We start from the raw sequence: 20,336 nt of genomic DNA, 5'->3' as shown, positions 1-20,336 counted from the left end.
TTCTCCTGCCTCAGCCTTCTGATTAGCTGGGATTACAGGCATGCACAACCACACCTCGCTAACTTTTGCATTTTTAGTAGAGATGGGGTTTCACCATGTTGGCCAGGCTGATCTTGAACTCCTGACCTCAGGTGATCCGCCCGCCTCGGCCTCCCAAAGTGCTGGGATTACAGGCATGAGCCACCGCGCCCAGCTCTTTTTTTTTTTTTTTTTAAATAAGATGGGGTCTTGCCATGTTGCCCAGGCTGATCTTGAACTCCTGGGCTCAAGCAATCCACCCACCTTGGCCTCCCAAAGTGCTAGGATTATAGGCATGAGCCACTGCGCCCAGCTCAGTAATTCTTCTTGAGTAAACTTTATGGTTCAAACCACTCTGAGTCAGGTATTCTGTAACTGGTATCAAGCAAGGCATTCAAGCATTCGCCTGTCCTTGTGCTAAAATCTTCGGCAGTTCTCCACGATGCGGGGCATAAGGACTAAAAGTCTTAGCCTGGCTCACTAAACCCAAGTCTAGTCTTCCCACCAGCCCTCATCTCCCTCCCCTTGGCTCACTCTGTTCCCACAGCACTGACCTTCTTAAGATTGTTCTTTTGACTCACCAGCTTCTCACCACCTTGGGGCCTTTGCACCTGCTCTGCCCTCTGTCTGGAATGCCGTCTCCCTGCACCTGCACCTCCCAGCGCCACCTGGCCAACGTCTACAGATCCTTTTGGCCTTTGTTTGTGTGGCCTTCAGCGAGGCCTTCTTCCAGGTCGTCTCTTGTGGCGCTCATCCCATCTGGAATGACATGTTTATCTGTAATCTTGCTCTTTCCTTGCAATTAGAACCTTATCACAGGCCAGGTGCAGTGGCTCATGCCTGTAATCCTAGCACTTTGGGAGGCTGAGGTGGGTGGATCACCCAAGGTCAGGTGTTTGAGACCAGCCTGGCCAACATGGCAAAACCCCGTCTCTACTAAAAATACAAAATAATAATAATCATAATAGCCAGATGTGGTGATGGGTGCCTATAATCCCAGCTACTTGGGAGGCCGAGGCAGGAGAATCGCTTGATCCTGGGGACAGCGGTTGCAGTGAGCCAAGATTCTGCCACTGCACTCCAGCCTGGGCAAAAGAGTGAAACGCCATCAAAAAAAAAAAAAAAAGCACCTTATCACAGCTGGTCCTGAGCCTGCTTTTCCACACTGTAGTCCCCTGTACCTGGTATAGTGTCGAGTCCACAGCAAGTGCACAGTTGTTTCTTAAACGAATGAAATGGTTCGTGAATCATTATTTCACTGCCTGCCTCTCCTGTTGGTCTCCAAGGACACTTCTGCTGGGAATACCTCACTCAGCTCTCAGGAATCCATCCCTGGCCAATCCCCCACATGCCTGCTAGCACTCCATTCATTTGTTTACAAGTCTCTCTCTCACACACACACCCATCACTATATTCATCTACTGCTACATAACAAATAATCCCCCAACATAGAGGCTTAAAACAGCAGGAAACATTTATTATCTCATTGTTCCTGTGGGTCAGAAATTCAGAAGCAGCTTAGCTGAGTGGTTCCGGCTCTGAGTCTCCTCTGAGAGTGCAGTCAGGGGCCGCAGTCATCCGAAGGCTCGACTGAGGCTGGGGGATCTGCATGCTCAGGGAAGGTGTGAAGGCAGGTAGGTGATTTGTTTCATTCCATCAGCCCAGCCCCAGGGAGTCTTTTGGAGCCAAAGGAGGGTTGGTGATGGTTTTGGAGATTTGGGGAGGAGTGGTGGCTGTGCCCAGCCCTTTAGGCACTGATGAGAAAGAATATAACAATTAAAAGCTTTCGGGGAGTGCATGAAATGAATGAATAAATAAATAGACTGGGCACGGTGGCTAACAATCCCAACACTTTGGGAGGCTGAGGTGGGAGGATCACCTAAGATCGGGAGTTCAAGACCAGCCTGACCAACATGGAGAAACCCCATCTCTACTAAAAATACAAATTTAGGCTGGCATGATGGTGCATGCCTGTAATCCCAGCTACTCGGGAGGCTGAAGCAGGAGAATCGCTTGAACCTGGGAGGCAGAGGTTGCAGTGAGCCGAGATCATACCACTGCAATCTAGCCTGGGCAACAAGAGTGAAACTCTGTCTTAAATAAATAAGTAAATAAATAACAAATGAATGAATGAGAGATCTTGAGGAATTCCCTGCTTCACGGTGAAATTCTGTCTCCTTTGTGTCTTGTGTCCCAAGATGTGTCTTGGGCAAAGAGCATGGGACAGAGCCACTGCAGCCCTGCCCAGGGAAGCCTGGGGTGAGTGAGGTAACGACAGGTGAATTCTCCCACTGGGGGAAGTGCTCAGAAAGTGTGGGCGGGGCCCAGAGGCTTCTATGTCACCTGCAGGGATTTTCTATGGATTGGAACATCTTCCTGTGGCTGCGGTGGCTGCTGTTGGTGAGCGGGGGGTGTGTGGGAGGGGGCAGCCTCTCTGCTTTACCTGTGGCTCCCCAGCTGCCTTTTCTGGGGCCTGGGGGGGCTCCCTCCCCCACAGCCTGTGGTCCTCACTCCCCTAGGAGAATGTAAATATCATTTTGCACAATCTGAGCTCCAGGGAAACTGCCCAGACTCAGTTAATCCCTGCTTTCCTTGCTTTAAGCAAACCCGGTTTATGGAAGTCTCTGGGATTACAGTTAAGGTAAAAACACTGTTTCGCCTCCGGGTCTGCCCCATGCATTGGGCCGACACCAGCATTGCTCCAGGCAGCCTCTTGTTTCCTGTGGTAGCATTGTGAAGTTTTGGGCAGAACGTGGCTGCACTGTGCATGGGGGCCCTGAAGACACTCGAAGAACAGCGGAGGTCCTTTCAAGTGCCAGTGCTGAGCCCAGACAGATGGAAGACCTTGGACAAATTGCCCGGCACCCCTGAGCCTCAGTTTCCTCGTCTGAAAAGTGGGGTGGTGATGACAGCACATCTCAGAGGGCTGGGAGGACGAAGCCGCCAAGTGACAGCTGTGATGGATCCACAGGGATGGCACAGGGGCAGCCGACCAACCCAAGAACCGCAGAGCCATGGTGGGCCCAGCCCCTTCCTGCTCCCCAGGCAGCCAGTGAGAAGCCCTGCTGCTGAAGGGGATGGCTACGAGGACGGATCAGTCACACCACAGTGTGAGGTCTCTGTGCCTTCCAAACTCCATCCCAAGTGTTTATTGCCTCGATAATGAAGGGTGGGAACCCCAAAGACCAAACAAACAGCAGATGAGAGAGACAGAGAGGGAGACAAAGAGAGAGAGAGAAACAGAGAGAGAGAGAGAGAGAGAGAGAGAGAGAATGGGTCTGCACTACGGCCTGTGCTATAACAGGAGACAGAGGGACCCTCTTGACTGGGGTCTCTGGCTGAGAGTGGGGAGGCCCCCTGGGGAGGTCTGTTCCAAGGTCTGAGGAAGGAGGAGAGGTGGATGGGGCCTTGGGATTAGGGAGATGGGGCGGGGCCACCGTGTGTTGGCTGTGGGGCCTTGGGCAAGGAGTTAACTTCTCTGTGCCTCGGTCTCCTCCTGTATAAAATGGGTATGACAGAGAGGAATAGTCCCTCCACCCCCAAAGGGTTTCGAGGATTAAAGAAGTGAACAATTGTCGGTGCTTGGAGCAAAGCCTGGCTCTGGCAGTGGGCTTTGTATTCATGTTTGGTCAGTATATAAGAGTAAATGCTCAAGACCAGCTGGGGCACCACAGCGAGATCCCACCTCCACAAATAATCATAATAAAAAAAAAAATTAGCCGGACATGGTAGCATGTGCCTGTGGTCCCAGCTACTGGGGAGGCAGGAGGATGGCTTGAGCCTCAGGAGGCTGCAGTGAGCCATGATCACACCACTGCACTCCAGCCTGGGCGACAGAGTGAAGCACCATCTTTTTTTTTTTTTTTTGAGACGGAGTCTCGCTCTGTCGCCCAGGCTGGAGTGCAGTGGCGCGATCTCGGCTCACTGCAAGCTCCGCCTCCCGGGTTCACGCCATTCTCCTGCCTCAGCCTCCCGAGTAGCTGGGACTACAGGTGCCCACCACCACGCCCGGCTAATTTTTTGTATTTTTAGTAGAGACGGGGTTTCACCGTGGTCTCGATCTCCTGACCTTGTGATCCATCCGCTTCAGCCTCCCAAAGTGCTGGGATTACAGGCGTGAGCCACCGCGCCCGGCCTAGCACCATCTTTAGAAAGAAAAAAAGAGTGACTGTCCTCGCTACCCACAGGCTTCCCACCCATAGGCCTGCAGGTCCAGCTGCTTGTTGGAGCCGGCCTGAGGTGGAGTCGGGTCTTCGCTTTCTTTCTCTTCTTTCCTGCCACCCCCACCCCAGCTCCTGTTGTTCCTCCCCTTGTCCCGGAGGAAGAGGACACTGAGTGGCACCTCACCACACTTCCCCTGAGGTCCCAACACAGGTGGGTGGTGGACGCTTCCTAAGCCCCTGCTGTGCCTCCTGCTGACATGGTGAGGATACGGCCAGGAGGCTGGGGAGAGATTTTAGGAGATCTGAAGTCTCTGGAGATCCTTGATCTTGGGCGAGGGAGGCTGACGGCAATGGAGTCTCTTCCCCAGCAGGGCCGCTCACCTCCCCTGAGGACAATCAGCCAGACCTTGGGTGTGAGTCTGCCCACATGGGTCAGGACGGAGCCCCTCGAAGCCATCCTTCCACCAGGTTAGCTCAGACCTGACCTGGCCGTATCACTGTTGGGGGTCTGATGGTCACAGGGGTACCTTAGCCTCATTGAGAGAGGTGGGGTTCAAAGAGCTCTGGGACCATCTCAACCCCCAGACAAGTGAGCAAGTCTGGACCTCAGTCTCTTCTTTTGTCCAGTGTTCTGCAGATTCAGAGAAATAACAAGCATCAAGTCTATGCAGGCCAGAGTTTAACGGATGTGTCGGCCACTCAAGGGGGTGATGTCGAGGGGACAGGGGACAGTTGTACACCGCTGTGCCAGGCCTGCCCTGGAGTTCCGAGCCACCTTGCTGAACACCAGCACCCACGGCTGCACGGCCCCTGCGGGTGGCGCTGTCCTTGCTTCCCAGCTGTGTGAGGGACAGGACCTAGTTATTGCTTGTTTGTGCAGGTGTGATGCTCCTACCTAGAGAGGGCTCTGAGAACCTCCCAGTCCGCTTCTCCACTGTCCTCCCGCCGGCTGTGCTGGTCAGAGTTCTGCTAGAGAAACGGAAGCAGTCAGAGGTCTGTAGTAGGAGATTATTGCAAACAATTGACTCATGCGATTGTGGGGGCTGGAGAAGCATGTCTGAAATCTGGAGGGCAGCCTGTCGGAAAGGGCAGCCGGAAATCTCCACCTGGGAACACACTGCCGTCCACAGGCAGTGAAGCCCAGCCCCTTAAGACTTTTCACCGGACTGAGTCAGGCCCACCCAGAGTATCTGAGACAATGTCCCTTTCTTTTTTTTTTTGAGATGGAGTCTCGCTGTCTCGCCCAGGCTGGAGTGCAGTGGCGCGATCTTGGCTCACTGCAAGCTCCACCTCCTGGGTTCACGCCATTCTCCTGCCTCAGCCTCCCGAGTAGCTGGGACTGCAGGCCCCCACCACCATGCCCGGCTAATGTTTTTGTATTTTTAGTAGAGGCGGGGTTTCACTGTGTTAGCCAGGATGGTCTCGATCTCCTGACCTCGTGATCTGCCCGCCTTGGCCTCCCAAAGTGCTGGGATTGCAGGCGTGAGCCACCACCCCCGGCTGGAAGTCATGGACTTCAATCGCATCTGCAAAATACCTTCCTGGCAACACAGAGATTCGTGTTTGATTCAAGGGGTGGGGACTGCAGCCTCCCCTGAGTGGACACAGGAAACTGACCATTGTACCATCCCTCCTCTCTCTCTGGTTTCTCGCTCCTGCCAGAATGAACACTGAGTATCAGCCACTGGCCCCATGGAGCCAGGGTGGGGGCGGGGTGGGGAGGTGGGGAGTGAAACCAGTGCTGAGCTCCTGAGTCAGGCCCTACTGGACCCTCCGGACTTTCTCCCGGCTCCACCTCCCTGCCCTCTGGGATAAATTCCACCTGGGCCCCCAGCCCTTGGCCCCAGCTCCTCCTTCAGTGTGAATCCCTGGCTTGTGAAATCACAGACTGGCCTGCGCAAGCCCCACGTGAGCCCAGCTTGGAGTGGGGCCAGCAGCCTCCCTTACCGCCCTCAGGCAGCTGCCAGTCTCCTGGGGGAGCCGCAGAGCCTGGAACCCGGGTCCCAGGTTCGCAGAGCGAGCTTGCAGAGACTCTCTGTTTTCCCTGATTCTCAGCTGTGCTCTGGGCCGGACTCGCCGGTCAGGCCATAGCTCTTGGCTGCAGGAAACCAGGCCGTGGTTGTTTTGTTTTGATTGCACAACCCCGGTGCAGGAGGCCAGGGTGGACATCTGCTGTTTTGGCCAGCCCAGCACCCAAGCCCCCCTTTTCTGGCAAGAGCCCCCCAGTTGCCTCATGGGGACCTCCCCCCATGTATGCAGCCTGGGGAGTGGGCTGTCAGCCCAGATGCTCCTGTCCTGCCTGGCCAAGGGATGGGCCTTGTCTTTGTCTGTTTTCTGTTGCTTGTAACAGAATACCTGAAACTGGGTAATGTATAAAGAAAAGGAATGTATTTCTTACAGTTGTGGCAGCTGAGAAGTCCCAGGTCGAGGGGCCACATTTGGTGACACCCTTCTTGCTGGTGGGGATCTGTGCAGAGTCTCCAGGTGGTGCCGGGCATCACATGGCAAGGGGGCAGAGTGGCCCATGAGCTGGCTCAGGCCTCTCTTCTTCTTCTAATAAAGCTACCAGTTTCCCTCCCATGATGACCCATTAATCCATTAACCCATTCCTGAGGGCAGAACCCTCATGCTCCAATCACATCTTAAAGCTCCCACCTCTCAATACTGCCCCATTGGAGACTAAGTTCTCCATGACACATGAAATTCGGGGGACACATTCAAACCACAGCAGGCCTGGAGCCCCATCTTGGTCGCCAGTCCTCCTACCCTGAAGATAGATGCTCACCTGGCTTCATCTTGATGGCCAACCCCTGGGGCGGTCACTGAGGCTTTCCTTGCTCTGGAAGATGCCCTGGTTTCATCCCATCCTCACCGAGGCCCGCCTGGATCTCCGGCCTTTGCTTCCATTCTCTGAGGTCCCTCTTGATCTCATGATAAAGCTGCTTCCTGCTCAAGTGAAACAAAGTCAGTTTCTCTTGCTTATAACCACAGAAACCTGACTGGTTAGCCACTGAATGCCACCCCTGACTCTGCCCTGACTCACTGCATGACGCTGGGTAATATGGCCCCTCTCTGGGCCTCAGTTTCTCCATCTGCATGGCTGAACTCACCTCCCACGCTGATGCCCCATGGCCCTGTGGCTGCTTTGGTCATCGTGGCTGACTTGGACTGGTGTGTTTGCTGCTGAGGATCGGTGGGGGCCTTCCCTGCCCTGACCCTGGAGGTCTATGGGGCGTGCCTGGTTGGGGAGAGGGGATGACAACAGGGGAATCCTCAGCTCCTGTGTAGTTGGGCTCATAAGGACCAATGTCCTGGTACCAAGGCTGTTGCTTTAATAGGCAGTGGTCCACTTCTCTTAAGCCCTTGTGCTTCAAATTTTTGGGAATCTGATAAAGGCTTTAGCTGCTTTCCTTAGACCAAAAAACCTTCCTCTACTCCCCTTGTTCCTTCTCTGCACACTTCATTTTCACTTGTATTATTTTTTGAGGCAGGACCTTGCTCTGTCACCCAGGCTGGAGTGCAGTGGCGTGATCACAGCCCCCTGCAGCCTTGTCCTCCCGGGCTCAAGCGATTCTCCCATCTTAGCCTCCCGAGTAGCTGGGACTATAGGTGCCAGCCACCATACCTGGCTGATTTTTGTTGTTGTGTTGTTTTAGTAGAGACGAGGTCTCGCCATGTTGCCCAGGCTGGCATGTTTTAAGGTGCAGTTTCCAGAGGAGGTGTAGGAGCAGCCTTCAGAGGCCTGTCCTGACCCTAAGATGACCAGCCTCTGGGTTTCCAGATCACAGCTTTGGCACACAGGTCAGAGGCCAGGTACACTGGACACTTTGTTAGTGTCGCTTCATGTCAACTCATCCACCTGAAGAGGACAGCATTTGAGGTAGAGATTGCTATGTTTTCACCAAACCCTGGTTCATTGGCTTCCTCCTGGGCATGTAGCTGGACTGCATTTCCCAGCCTCCTTTGCAGTTAGGAGTGGCCACATGACCCAGCTCTGGCCTGTGCAATGGGAGCTGAAATGATGTGGCTCCTCTGCCCCTGGTTTAGCTTGGTCCACAAGCATCCTTCCATGCTATCCTCCACGCTCCCTCTTTCTTCTCCCACATGGTTACGGCAGAGGAGGATAAGGCCTTAGGTGATGACAGGGTCACGGGATGAAGGGGCCTGGGCCCCTGAGTGACCACATGGAGCAGAGCCCTTGCCCCTCCCTCCACCAGCCCCCAGGAGACTATAATGCAAGCAAGAAATAAACTTTTCTTCGGGAGCTGTTTCTTAACATTTGTTATGACTAAGTCAACGTTTTCATCATCCCCATCCAGGGGAGGTGCTTTTCCACTGAAAAGGAATCCATCTTAGGGCTCCTTTAAAATAGAGAGCTCCTCCAGTGCCTTTGGCCTGGGATCCCTGAAGCTGGAGAGTGTCTGCCTCTGGCCCTGAGCCTAGTGCCTGTCTGAACCTCAGGGCATCTTCTCTGGGGCTCTGATTTACGGTGACTCTGGGCTTCACCCCTTGCCCTCAGGTTCCCACCCCTGCTTTCCTCCTTCCTCGGGTCTGTAGTCTGTGGCCTTCCTCTTCCATCCTGTGGCCTCCCATTTACTTTGACCATTGTCTGGGGTTGAAAGACCAAGGTTCAGGGGTCAGGGGTATCTATTTTTTTCCCTTCTCTCTGACAAATTGCTCCCTGTGGGCAGGGCCCGAGCTGGCTCACTGTGAACTTCCTCCTGCACAGCAGAAGGTTGAGCACATAGGGGCCACTCCTGGAACGCTAAGTTCTTTGCAGTTCCACAGCGTGCAAGGCCCTGAGGGAGTTGCTCCCAGGATCCCATGTTCCTTGGGGCACTTGGATTCCAGAGAGAGAAGCTGGCCTCTGCTTCTGGCTCATTTCCTAAGTGAGCCACTGCAGGTCTCCAGGAAGGTGGAGCCCAGGAATCACAGGCTGGGCAGCTGGCTCTGGCCTCTTTTCCCAGCTACACACAGCATTCTGGTCCCTGTCCCCAGCCCCTCCATGGCTGGGAGACCAAGAGACAGGTCTAATGCCCTGCCCAACCTATCCCCACTGTGGGAAACTCCATCATCCTTCCTCCTAGGGAGGACCACTGTCCAGCTTTTAAATAATTAAATTGGTCTCCAAACCACCAGCTACCAAACCCTTCTGTCCTTGATAATCTTCCAAAAAATTTACAACAACAACGCTCCTTGCTGTGTGCCAGGCCCCATGCTAAGCCACTTATACCCTAGATACCAATCCCTGAGGATGGATGTCGTCAGTATCCCCATTTTACAGATGAGGAAGGTGAGGTTCAAAGGCTTCCTGCATCCCGTCGACCCCGCCCTGTACCAGCTTCGAATGCAGTGGCAGGGGGCCACGATCTTATGCCCAGGCCTGGTTCTCCCACCCCCCAGCAGTGGGAGACAATGCTGGGGAGGGGGCACGAGGCCGCTCCCTCCCCAGGGGGCTCCCACAGCTCCCAAGCTCACTGACACTCGGGTTTCCTTCCTCTCCCCTGGCCCTCCCCTGGCCCCCTCTGCTGTACCCCCAGCTTGTCCCACCCACCCTTGGGCTCAACCCATCTCCCTCCCCGGTTCCCACCGTCAAAAGCACCTGCTGCGGGGCTTGGCTCTGTTTGGTTTCTCCAGAGCCTGCCCAGGGAGCTCTGCCTCTCGGAGGTTGTGTGCTCACTTTGCAAAACAGCAGAAATTTATAGCCCAAGTAATTGATCACGGCACTTCTGCCTCCCTCCATCTCTCTCAGGCTCCTAATTCCCTTCTCCCGCTCTTCTCTTTTTTTCTCAGCGTGCCATCTGTGGTGTCAGAGAAAAGGAAGCCAAAAGTGGGGGGGTGTTTCTAGTCCCAGTTCTGCCAATTACAAGTCACATGAACCTCAGTTTCCCCATCCGCAAAACGGAGAAGCTAATAATACCTGCTCCCAAGTGTGCCGGGCCTGTGGATGCCGGGGCCGGGAGCAGCGCCCAGACAGAGTGACTTCTGGGCCCGAGCCACCCTGTGGGGTGCGGGGTGGGGTGGGGGCCCACCTTCCCAGTGGGGACAGTGGGGCCAAGAGGGCTCAAGTCATTCACTCAGGGTCGCAGATCTGGTAAACAGCAGCTCTGGGGCTTGAACCAGGTGAGTTGTGCCTCGACGCCGGAACCATTAGGTGACACTCCCCCCACGCCAGCCCCAGGGTCCATCAGAAAACAGGTGAGCCTCATCAGGCCTCCCAGACCCCTATTTCACTCCATTCTGGAGCTAACTATGGGGCAGAAGCAGAGGCCACTGGGGCAAAGCGAACAATTTGCAAACTAGAGAGCTGCGAGGATGGAAGGAAACTTCACAATCACTCCCATAGCTCTTCAGCGCCGGCCCCCCTGGATCAGACCCCTCCACTGTCTGCGAGACTCACTGGGACCTAAGAGCTTTCCTGGCCCTCAGTCGCTGCCTCTCCCTCCAGAGAAGCTGTAGGACTAGGGGCCTCCCTCCCGCCAGGCCCCTACACCTGCCAGCCTCCAGGAAGGCCCACAGAACCTTCCAGAACAACTCGCAAATGATCCTGAAGAGCACTTCACTCGGCCTTCAGTGGTAGATGAGGCACCAGGCCTGGGAGGGGCGGCCCAGGTTCCCGGCCTGAGCCCTAGGGGGCCTGGGGCTGGAAACTCCCCTCTGAGCCCCACTCCAGGGCGGGGCTGAGGCCGCTCCTGCCCTCTTCTGTTTCGGGGGATGGGGGACGAATGCTTCCAGGGGGGAACTTGCTTGTCTTTTCCCCCTCCGCCCTCAGTCTAGCTTGTCTCTGCCTGTGCACGTCTCTCTGTCTCTCGCTGTCTCTGTGTGTCTTTCTCTCTCAGCCCCCAGCCCGCAGGTACGGGCTTGCTTCCTCCCATGCGTGGCCCCCAAGACCGAGCACAGCCCCTCTGGTGTTTGCATCCAAGGTGCCCGCAGCGCCCCGGCCTCCTCCCTTCCCTGGGGGCTGCTCTGGGCAGGGCGGTCCGCAGCTCGGGGGCGGCGGGCACGTTCTGTTCCCCGCTTTCGGGCGGGGACCGCAGGCTCCAGCCCCGGCGGCTGCCTGCTCCCGCCTGGCTGGCGGAGATGAGAGCCGGCTGCAGGGCTGGAAGCGAGGCAGCAGCGCACAGAACAAACAGAATTTTTTTTTGCAACTAGAGGGGGAAGCACAGAGCTAAAAATAAAACGAAAAGATCAGTATCTGTCAGTCTGACAGCTGATTGGCTGCTCGGAGATGCATATAATTACCAGCAACTGGCGCTGGGTAGGCAAAGCCGGGAGAAACTGCTGAGACGAGGTTAGGATTTAACCTTTAAATTCTGGAGCCATCGGAAACCGAGGGGAGGACGACGGGTGTCGGTGCTAATGAGGCTGGGGGCGGGCGGTGGGCGGTGGGCCTCCGAGTCCGGGGCAGGTCTCGGGGGCTCCCCGGGGAAGGCCCTGCGAGCCCTTGGCCCTGGCGGCCTCCGCCATCAGACTGGGAATGTCTCTGATTGGGTGGCCAGGAGGCGGTGGCCCTCCTCCCCGCCCACCTGAGGGATGTTTTCTTCCGCGAAGCTAGGGTCTTACCTGGGAGGCAGGGAGGGAGGGGGCTGCCTGAGGCCCTGGGCCCCTCCGGGACCGGCGCACCCCGTCTCACCCACATTCCTTCGCCTTTCCCCGCCCGGTATGGATTTCCAAAACCCATCCTCGCTCCCCTCCTTCCTTCACCCCAAGTCACCCCTGTTCCCAGCTCTGTTTCTTGCCCCACCCAGGGAGGGCTTTTCTGCACCTCAGGCTTGTCCTAGGGCCCCGAGAGAGACAAAAACTGTGGCAGTTGAGGGGTGTTGTGCCCTCCCTAAGCCTCAATTTCTTCATCTGTTAAAGGGAAGTGATGAAAATTGGGTCCACCTGACTGCTGGTCAAATGCCAGGGCTGCTGTGGGCCCAGCCTTATGTTGGCTCTTTCACCTGAGCCAGGAGTCAGGAAATCGGGGTTCTAGTCCAGCTGGGAATTGTCCCAGTGTGAACTGGGAATAAGAGTTCCTGCCCTCTGACCTCTCCAGGTGGCAGTGGGGACCACGTGAGATGGCGTATGTGGCCTTGAGCAATAAACCGCACCTGTCGGGGGAGGTGGGTGAGGACACCTGCAGCCCCTCGAACCCACCACTTTTCTCTTCCAGGCCCTTGCCCAGGCTGTGGCCTCTGCCTGGAACCCCTTTTCTTCCTACGCAAACCCTTCCCTTCAGTGCCTCTTTCCCTGGGAAGCCCTCTCTGTTGCCCAGCCCATCCTCTTCTGCCCACTCTGGGTTTCGCACCCCATGCTCAGGCCGATTGCCTGCTTTGCAGACAGGGCTGTGAGCTCCACGAGGGCAGGAACCACATGGCTGTTCACAGCTGTGTTGCCAGGGCCCGGCCTGGAGCCCCTCAGGAAGTGAGACATCTGAATCCTCTGCTCTGTGGCCACCTTGGCCAGGGCACCCAGGCTTGGAGCAAGCAGCAGCTTCACGGGTGGGGAGCCACGTTTCCCCAGCACATCGACAGGCCCTAAGAGGGCATTCACTTGGTTCTGCCCTCAGAGCACTGATGCCCAGGGACACTGCCCTTTATGTGTGCCACCTAAGAGAGGATGCAACCTTAGAGGGGGCAGGGATAAGCATGGTCCCAGGCCCTGTTGTCCCCTCCTAAGATAGTTCCCAGTTCTGCCTGGCCAGCCCTGGCCTTTTGCCTGTGCTGTCTGGGACAGTGGGTCGAGCCGCCGCTGAGCGGTGGGACCTAGAAAACCCACACTGACCTATAGGAGGCGCCGCCCAGAGCTCCGGACTGAGGTGGATGCAAAGGAGAGGTGGGTGAGGGGGGCAGAGAGAGATCGTGTTAGTAGCTCACACGTCAATCGTCTAGCTGTGTGCCTGCCTCTCTCATGTATTTCATGGGGATTATTTCCTAGAATTCCCACAAGAGCCCCCTGCAGGCGGTGCGATTGCTATCTGTGATTTGCAGATGAGGAAACTGAGGCACAGAGTAGTTAAGCAACGCACCCAGGACCCCACAGCTAGGGAGGACAGAGGCTGGATCCAGGCCAGTCCCCTGTCTCCTGGGACCAGGCCCAGCGCTCCCACCTCTCTGATAAGGATAAGAAGGAGGGAGTGGGAAGGGAGATATTCCCGAGGCAGCTACCATGAGACCTCCCAGCAGAGAGGCTGGAAAATGTCTTTTGTGTGTGGTACGCAAAGGAATTCCCCTTTGGTGTCTCTTTGAAAGATTTCGGGAAGATTTAAACTGCTTTTCAGTGATTTGGGGATGTCAGACTGGTGTTTTTCTGAGCGTGACACCGTGATGAGACCGGCCCCCAAGGCAGCCCCGTTTTACACAGGTTATGTTAATAGAACTTCTGCAGCTGCAGAAGCAGCTTCCGCCGACTGAGCGCTCACCCCGGGGTCCATGCTAGACTCAGCCTTGACTCGGATGCCCACCCTGAACCCCACCCAAGAAAGGAATTATTTAATCCCTGTGTTATTTCCTTACAACTGATGTCAGAATCTGCTCATCTCCAAATTCGCTATCTCCCCCTGTTAGGAGTGAGCTTGGTGAGGGCTCCAATCTGGTCTCTCCCATTCATGGCTGAGTCCCTGGCACCCAGCATCAGCCCTGCATGGAGCAGCCAGTCAATAAAGCTTTGCTGGACACATTTCAGATGAAGAGACTGAGGGTCAGAGAGGTCACATGGCTTGCTTGGAAGAAACATCAGATTTGTCTGTCTCAAGAGTCCACTTCTGGCTCCCACCTCACACAGCTGCTTAAGAGACTCCCCAGCCCAAGAGAGCCTCAGAGCCCGAGTCTTTCCTCCCTCTGCCCATTCTCAGGCCTTATACTAAAGCCAGTGAGGCCTCTGAACTGCTGTCTGCCCCCCAACCTTTTCCTTCCTTATCTAGGAATCAGGCAAAAGTTGGCCAGAGTTAGCTCAGTCTCAGGGAAGGCATTCTTCTAGAGTCACTCGGTTTTGCATGACCCGATTCAAATTTTCCATGTTTGTCACTTTGATTCCCACTCTGAGTTTTCTCAGTACATATAACCTTCCCATGTGATGACTGGCCTGGGTATTCATATGTGCATTTGATACCTGTTGCTTATCTCCTGGGGGACCCCTGGTTCAGGGGGGTTTAAGCAGGTGTCCTGGTGAGACTGGGGTTGTCATCAGAGACTCTCAGGGTTGGAGCGTGGCCCTGCCACTGAGTGGCCTTGGGAGTCTCGTTTGACCTCTCTGAACCTTGAATTCCTCACTTGTGAAATGGGGACACGTTGACCTCCTGCATGGCAAGTGTCTTGCTTGATGTCTGGCCAAAAGACCAATACTACCGTCATTCACTGCCAGAGAGGCCCTGCACGTGGATTTTAGAGTTTGCTCCGTTTTGTTTGTCCTAAGCAAATGTCCGACCATGTACAGGCTGATGGATTTTGTAGGTGCAACGTCCCTAACACAATCAACCTCTCTCCTCAAAAGACCATGAGCATGCCCGGATTCAGAGGGCACCGTGTGTGGGGCTGGCGTGGGCACGTGTCTGTAGCTGGGTCTGGCTTCTAGGGTTCCAGGCTCAGGCAGGAGGGTGGGGTCCCAGGAGGTCATCTCTCTCTCCTTAACCTGGACCCTTTGGAAGTTGGTTTCCAAATATCCTGAATTCCTGTTCCTTACTATGTGGCTCAGTACAACGCTTGGCCCGGCAGCAGGAGCCTGGTTGGTGTTAGTCTGCTGGGGAACGGGAAAAAGAAGAGAAACGTGAAGCTTTCCCTTAAAAACAAAAAACAAAAACAAACTCTCACATCTCCCACCAATAACACACCATCTTTATCCCTAAACTTTAAGAAAAGTTGTTGCCAGGCGCGGTGGCTCACGCCTGTAATCCTAGCACTTTGGGAGGCCGAGGCAGGTGGATCACCTGAGGTTGAGGCTTTGAGACCAGCCTGACCAACATGGAGAAACCCTGTCTCTACTAAAAATACAAAATTAGCTGGGCGTAGTGGCGCATGCCTGTAATCCCAGCTGCTCGGGAGGCTGAGGCAGGAGAATGACTTGAACCCAGGAGGCAGAGGTTGTGGTGGGCCAAGATTGCACCATTGTACTCCAGCCTGGGCAACAAGAGGGAAACTCCATCTCAAAAAAAAAAAAAAAAAAAAAAAGAAAAGAAAAAGAAATGTTTTGGAAAACTATCTGCCTGAACTCCAGGCAGTACCAGAACCTTCCTTGTGTCCAGCGTTGCATGGGGAGTGTCAGACAGCAAGGCCCCACTTGTGGACAGGTCTGTGCTCTGCGACATGCCAGCCTCTTCACTGCCCAGGTCATCCTCACCTCTACCCCATGAGGTGCAACTAGATGAGACTGCACTTCCCAGATGAGGAAGATGAGGCACAGAGAGCTGAGAGGCCCGGCTGAAGTTCCCACAGTGAGAAAAGTCAGTAGCCCAGCTGTGGGCCTGAGCCCCGGGTACTCTAGTGAGCAGGATGGAGTCCTGGTCTTCGGCCAGGCTCAGCTTGGTGGGGGAGACACATCCCCAACCCCAGATAGACTTTGAGTTCCGGAAGCCGGGCACTGGGGGAGCTTTCTGGGAACAAGCATGAACCACACATGGGTACCTGCCCTGGAGTCACTCGTGTCTCCCAGGAGAGGGGGACACATGCACAGACTGTGAACACATGGGCCTAAGAGGGGCCACCCAGGGCTGCAGAACTGATCCATCCCATACAAAATCACTGAAAAGACCCCCACAGACCTTGCTTAAAAATAGTCTGCTTGGCCAGGCGTGGTGGCTCACGCCTGTAATCCCAGCACTTTGGGAGGCCGAGGTGGGTGGATCGCTTGAGGCCAGGAGTTCGAGACCAGCCTGGCCAACATGGTGAAACCCCATCTCTATAAAAATACAAAAGATTAGCTGGGTGTGGTGGCGGATGCCTGTAATCCCAGCTACTCAGGAGGCTGAGGCAGGAGAATAGCTTGAACCTGGGAGGCAGAGGTTGCATTGAGCTGAGATCACACCGCTACACTCCAGCCTGGGCAACAGAGCGAGACTCCATCTCAAAAAAAGTCTCCTGGCGGTGTGTCCCCAGCAGAGTTCAGGTCCTTCATTGTAGATGGATGGTGCATCTTTTACATCTCAAAGTGGACTCCTTTTGAAGCCACATTTGAAACCCAGTTGACATTCCCTTCCTGAGAATGTCCCGGTTCATGGTCCTGGAGACCTCTGGACCTGGGTGTCCATCTACTAGACACGGAAAAACCATTTCTAAGTACCCCTTGTGGACCAGGCTTACACCTGTAATCCCAGCACTCAGGGAGGCTGAGGCAGGAGGATTGCTCGAGCCCAGGAGTTTGAGACCAGCCTGGGCAGCATGGTGAGACCCTGTCGCTACAAAGAGTAAGATGATTTGCGGGACATGGTGGTGGGCACCTGTAGTCCTAGTTACTCGGAGGCTGAGGTAGGAAGAGCATTTGAGCCCAGGAGGTTGAGGCTGCAGTGAGCCATGATTGCGCCATTGCACTCCAGCCTGGGCAACACAGCGAGATCCTGTCTCAAAAAAAAAAAAAAAAAAGCCCTTGTGTCCCTCCCCTGCAATCCTGTGCTGGGCCCAGAGGTGGCTTCCAGTCCAGAATGGAGAAGACGCATTCCGGTTGTCATGGGCTCTGGGGACCCCACCTCCTCCACGCTGCTGGCAGATGGAGGAAATGTGTCTGGGACGGAGGCTGCAAGCTGAAGTTGAAAGTTGATAGCAGCACCTACTGTATCCATCTGACCTTGCACCTCTCACCTTTAACCTTTGCACTCACCTGACCAGTATCTCCAAGGCCTCCAACCTCCTGTGGTTGTGGGCTGGAAGTGAGAGGGGTAGGGGAGGGAAGAGGTCTGCCTGGAAGGAGCCAGGGAAGCAGCTGGGGTGGAAGCCCCGCAGAGACCCCACTTCCTGGAATGCTTCTGGGCTGGCCGCACCCCCACCCTTGGTGCAGGTTTCTACAAGAAATTCAAGTGTGTCTGCGGCTGGATTCTGCCAGGCTCCCCTGCAAACCTGCAAACAAGAGCCTACATGTCCTTGAGGACAGCTTGCAAGAGAACATGGGGCGAGGAGCAGCTAGTGAAAACCCAGGATGAGTGCACGAGGTGTCCCTTCCCATCCTGGGCCTCTCAGGGCAGCCTGTGGCCACCCCCATCGCCAGCAGGGTTGGGTGGGAGTGGGGAAGCAAGGACTTTATTTTAAAGAAAAGATGGGTCAGGCGTGGTGGCTCATGCCTGTAATCCCAGCACTTTGGGAGGCTGAGATGGGCGGATCACGAGGTCAGGAGTTTGAGACCAGCCTGGCCAACATGGTGAAACCCTGTCTGTACTAAAGATACAAAAAAAATTGCCAAGCATAGTAGTGCATGCCTGTAATCCCAGCTACTTGGGAGGCTGAGGCAGGAGAATCATTTGAACCCACCCACGAGGTGGAGGTTGCAGTGAGCTGAGATCGCACCATTGTACTCCAGCCAGGGCAACAGGGTGAGACTCTGTCTCAAAAAAAAAAAAAAAAAAAAAGCCAGGTGTGGTGGCTCACGCCTGTAATCCCAGCACTTTGAGAGACTGAGGCAGGATAAACATTTGGGGTCAGGAGTTCGAGACCAGCCCAGACAACATGGCGAAACCCTGTCTCTACTAAAAATACAAAAATTAGCCAGGTGTGGTGTCAGGCGCCTGTAATCCCAGCTACTCAGGAGGCTGAGGCAGGAGAATCACCTGAACCCGGGAGGCGGAGGTTGCAGTGAGCAGAGATCATACCATTGCACTCCAGCCTGGGCGACAAGAGCAAGACTCCATCTGAAAAAAAAAAAAAAAAAAAAAAAAAGATAAGAGAGCAGGTGCCACCACAGATAAATAATCCAGACAAATGCCTTCCCTTCCCTCAAATTTCTCAACTAATTCTCTCTCTGTTCCCACTGGGAAAGTCCCTCCTTCTGTTATTTGCCCCAAGGCCCATGTTTGGCCAACAAGCAAACTGCATTTGTTAAGTAACATAAGCGTTCTCATTTTGGGTTAGTGAAGGGCAGAGATGATGCCTGTTAACTCCCATCAGCTCCCAGCAGACTGAACAGGCACAGTGGGCTGACACCCTCCCACCCAAAGCAAAAAAACGTGGTGGAGGAAGCCTGGGGTAGCCTGGCCCACAGTAAAGGTGCAGTAACCGGTCAGGGACTGGGAGAGGCTGTGAATAGCATGGAGCCAGCCCCCCGCACCAGAGAGCCTTTGAAGGCTTGCTCCATGGAACTCCCACTTGGGAACTGCTGGGCTAAGCCAGTTGGATGGAGGTGCAGTTCTGACCATCCCCGTGGCCACTCTCACTTCCCCTGGACAGCAGGGTATCCAGGGAGAACTCCGTGGCTATGGGATCACCCTGACTCTGCCATTTAGTAGGCTGATCTTGGGGAGATGGCCACCCCTCTCTGAGCCCTTGGGTCCCCAGGGCCTCCCTCCTGGGTTGGGAGTGCTCCGTAAGGACCAAGTGTCTTTCATGTTGCTGTCACCTCTCTTTCAGGTCTCCTGACTTCCCACCATGTCATGCAATGATCATCTTGCTGGATTTCTGTGATGAGAGAGGGATGCTGTGGTAAAGAATAAACACGGAGGCCGGGCGCGGTGGCTCAAGCCTGTAATCCCAGCACTTTGGGAGGCCGAGACGGGTGGATCATGACGTCAGGAGATCGAGACCATCCTGGCTAACACGGTGAAACCCCGTCTCTACTAAAAAATACAAAAAACTAGCCGGGCGAGGTGGCGGGGGCCTGTAGTCCCAGCTACTCGGGAGACTGAGGCAGGAGAATGGCGTGAACCCGGGAGGCGGAGCTTGCAGTGAGCTGAGATCCGGCCACTGCACTGCAGCCTGGGCGACAGAGCGAGACTCCGTCTCAAAATAAATAAATAAATAAATAAACACGGAAATGGGTCTTGGGAAATTCTGCTGGAGCCCCATCTCTACTAAAAATACAAAAAAAAAATTTAGCTGGGCATGGTGGTGGGTAGCTGTGATCCCAGCTACTTGGGAGGCTGAGGCAGGAGAATCACTTGAACCCGGGAGGCAGAGGTTGCAGTGAGCTGAGATTGCGCCACTGCACTCTAGCCCAGGCAACAGTGTGAGACCGCATCTCAAAAAAAATTTTTTTTGAGGAGTGGTCTGTGATGGGACAGAGGCCCTGGAAGGGGAGGCAGGAAGGCAGGTGTGGCTGCCCCTTAGCAGGCACGCCAAGGGCACCCTGCAACCAGGGTGCATCCAAGCGCTCCCCAACCTTAATGTGCCTTGACCCGCTGTGGGGTCTCATTCAGATGCAGGTTCTGAGGGAGCAGGCCTGGGCAGGGGCTCCCAGGTGAGATGGAGGCTGTGCCAGCTGGGACCACATTCTTTGTAGTAAGGATGTCACGAATTGCCTTCACCCTCAGTGCCCGTGCCTGAGCCTCTGGCTGGAGGGAAATGGGCAGGCCACTTGGTGTCTGCAGAGATGCCTCCAGAAAGGCCCGAGAGCCCCAGAATGCGCGTGCCAGGAAACACGAAGCAACATGAGGGTAAAATTATGTTTTTAACAAAAGAAAAGACCTCTGCCTTGTAGCATGTAGACAGATTTCTATTCCCACCCCCACGCAGCCCCAGGGACCTGAAAGAATGTGGTTTTCTGAGCACAGACTTCCCTTGCTGAAGGGGGTGGATCCGCTCTTAAAAAGTTGCTTGTAAAATGAATTTTTCTATCAAATGCTATTTTCCAGTGGCTTGTGTTTTAAGACCATGGTTTCATTCCCACTGAGAAATACCCAGCTCTGAGGCCTTGGTGTTCTGGATGCAGCAACCATGAAGGGGTGGGGGCTTAAGGGTGCAGCCCAACCCATGTGTCCGTGTGTGGCAGAGCTGATTTGGAGCCAGCACTAGGATTTGAGATTCAAAGTCTGAATCCCAAGTGCTCCCCAAATGGGCTAAGGTACCTGGCCAGACCCTGGCCCAACACCGATTGTAAGATGGGAGGAGGCCAGGTGCGGTGGCTCACACCTGTGATCCCAGCACTTTGGGAGGCCGAGGCGGGCAGACCATGAGGTCAGGAGTTTGAGACCAGCCTGGCCAACATGGTGAAACCCTGTCTCTACTAAAAATACAAAAAAAAATTTAGCTGGGCGTGGTGGTG

General features: G+C 54.9%; 2 long non-coding RNA genes and 1 other non-coding gene across 3 annotated transcripts; 2 read left to right on the top strand and 1 right to left on the bottom strand.

Moving 5' to 3' along the window:
* Window positions 1–1,469: 1,469 nt before the first annotated feature.
* LOC141408597 (uncharacterized) lies at window positions 1,470–11,843 on the bottom strand. Its single transcript, XR_012424280.1, has 9 exons — window positions 11,745–11,843; window positions 9,784–9,982; window positions 7,807–8,040; window positions 7,292–7,419; window positions 6,967–7,127; window positions 5,077–5,147; window positions 4,563–4,812; window positions 4,366–4,461; window positions 1,470–1,772 (listed from the first exon to the last, which is right to left on the bottom strand). It is a non-coding gene; the product is annotated as an uncharacterized lncRNA (long non-coding RNA).
* On the top strand, window positions 11,442–19,124 carry LOC141408598 (uncharacterized). Its single transcript, XR_012424281.1, has 2 exons — window positions 11,442–11,472; window positions 18,707–19,124. It is a non-coding gene; the product is annotated as an uncharacterized lncRNA (long non-coding RNA).
* On the top strand, window positions 12,102–14,964 carry LINC02913 (long intergenic non-protein coding RNA 2913). The gene has a single exon (XR_006692778.3). It is a non-coding gene; the product is annotated as a long intergenic non-protein coding RNA 2913 (transcript).
* Window positions 19,125–20,336: the final 1,212 nt, after the last annotated feature.

The sequence above is a fragment of the Macaca fascicularis genome, chromosome 15 (genome assembly GCF_037993035.2).
Source record: "Macaca fascicularis isolate 582-1 chromosome 15, T2T-MFA8v1.1".
Taxonomy (NCBI): Eukaryota; Metazoa; Chordata; class Mammalia; order Primates; family Cercopithecidae; genus Macaca; species Macaca fascicularis.
This window is presented reverse-complemented; position numbering and strand designations above follow the sequence as displayed.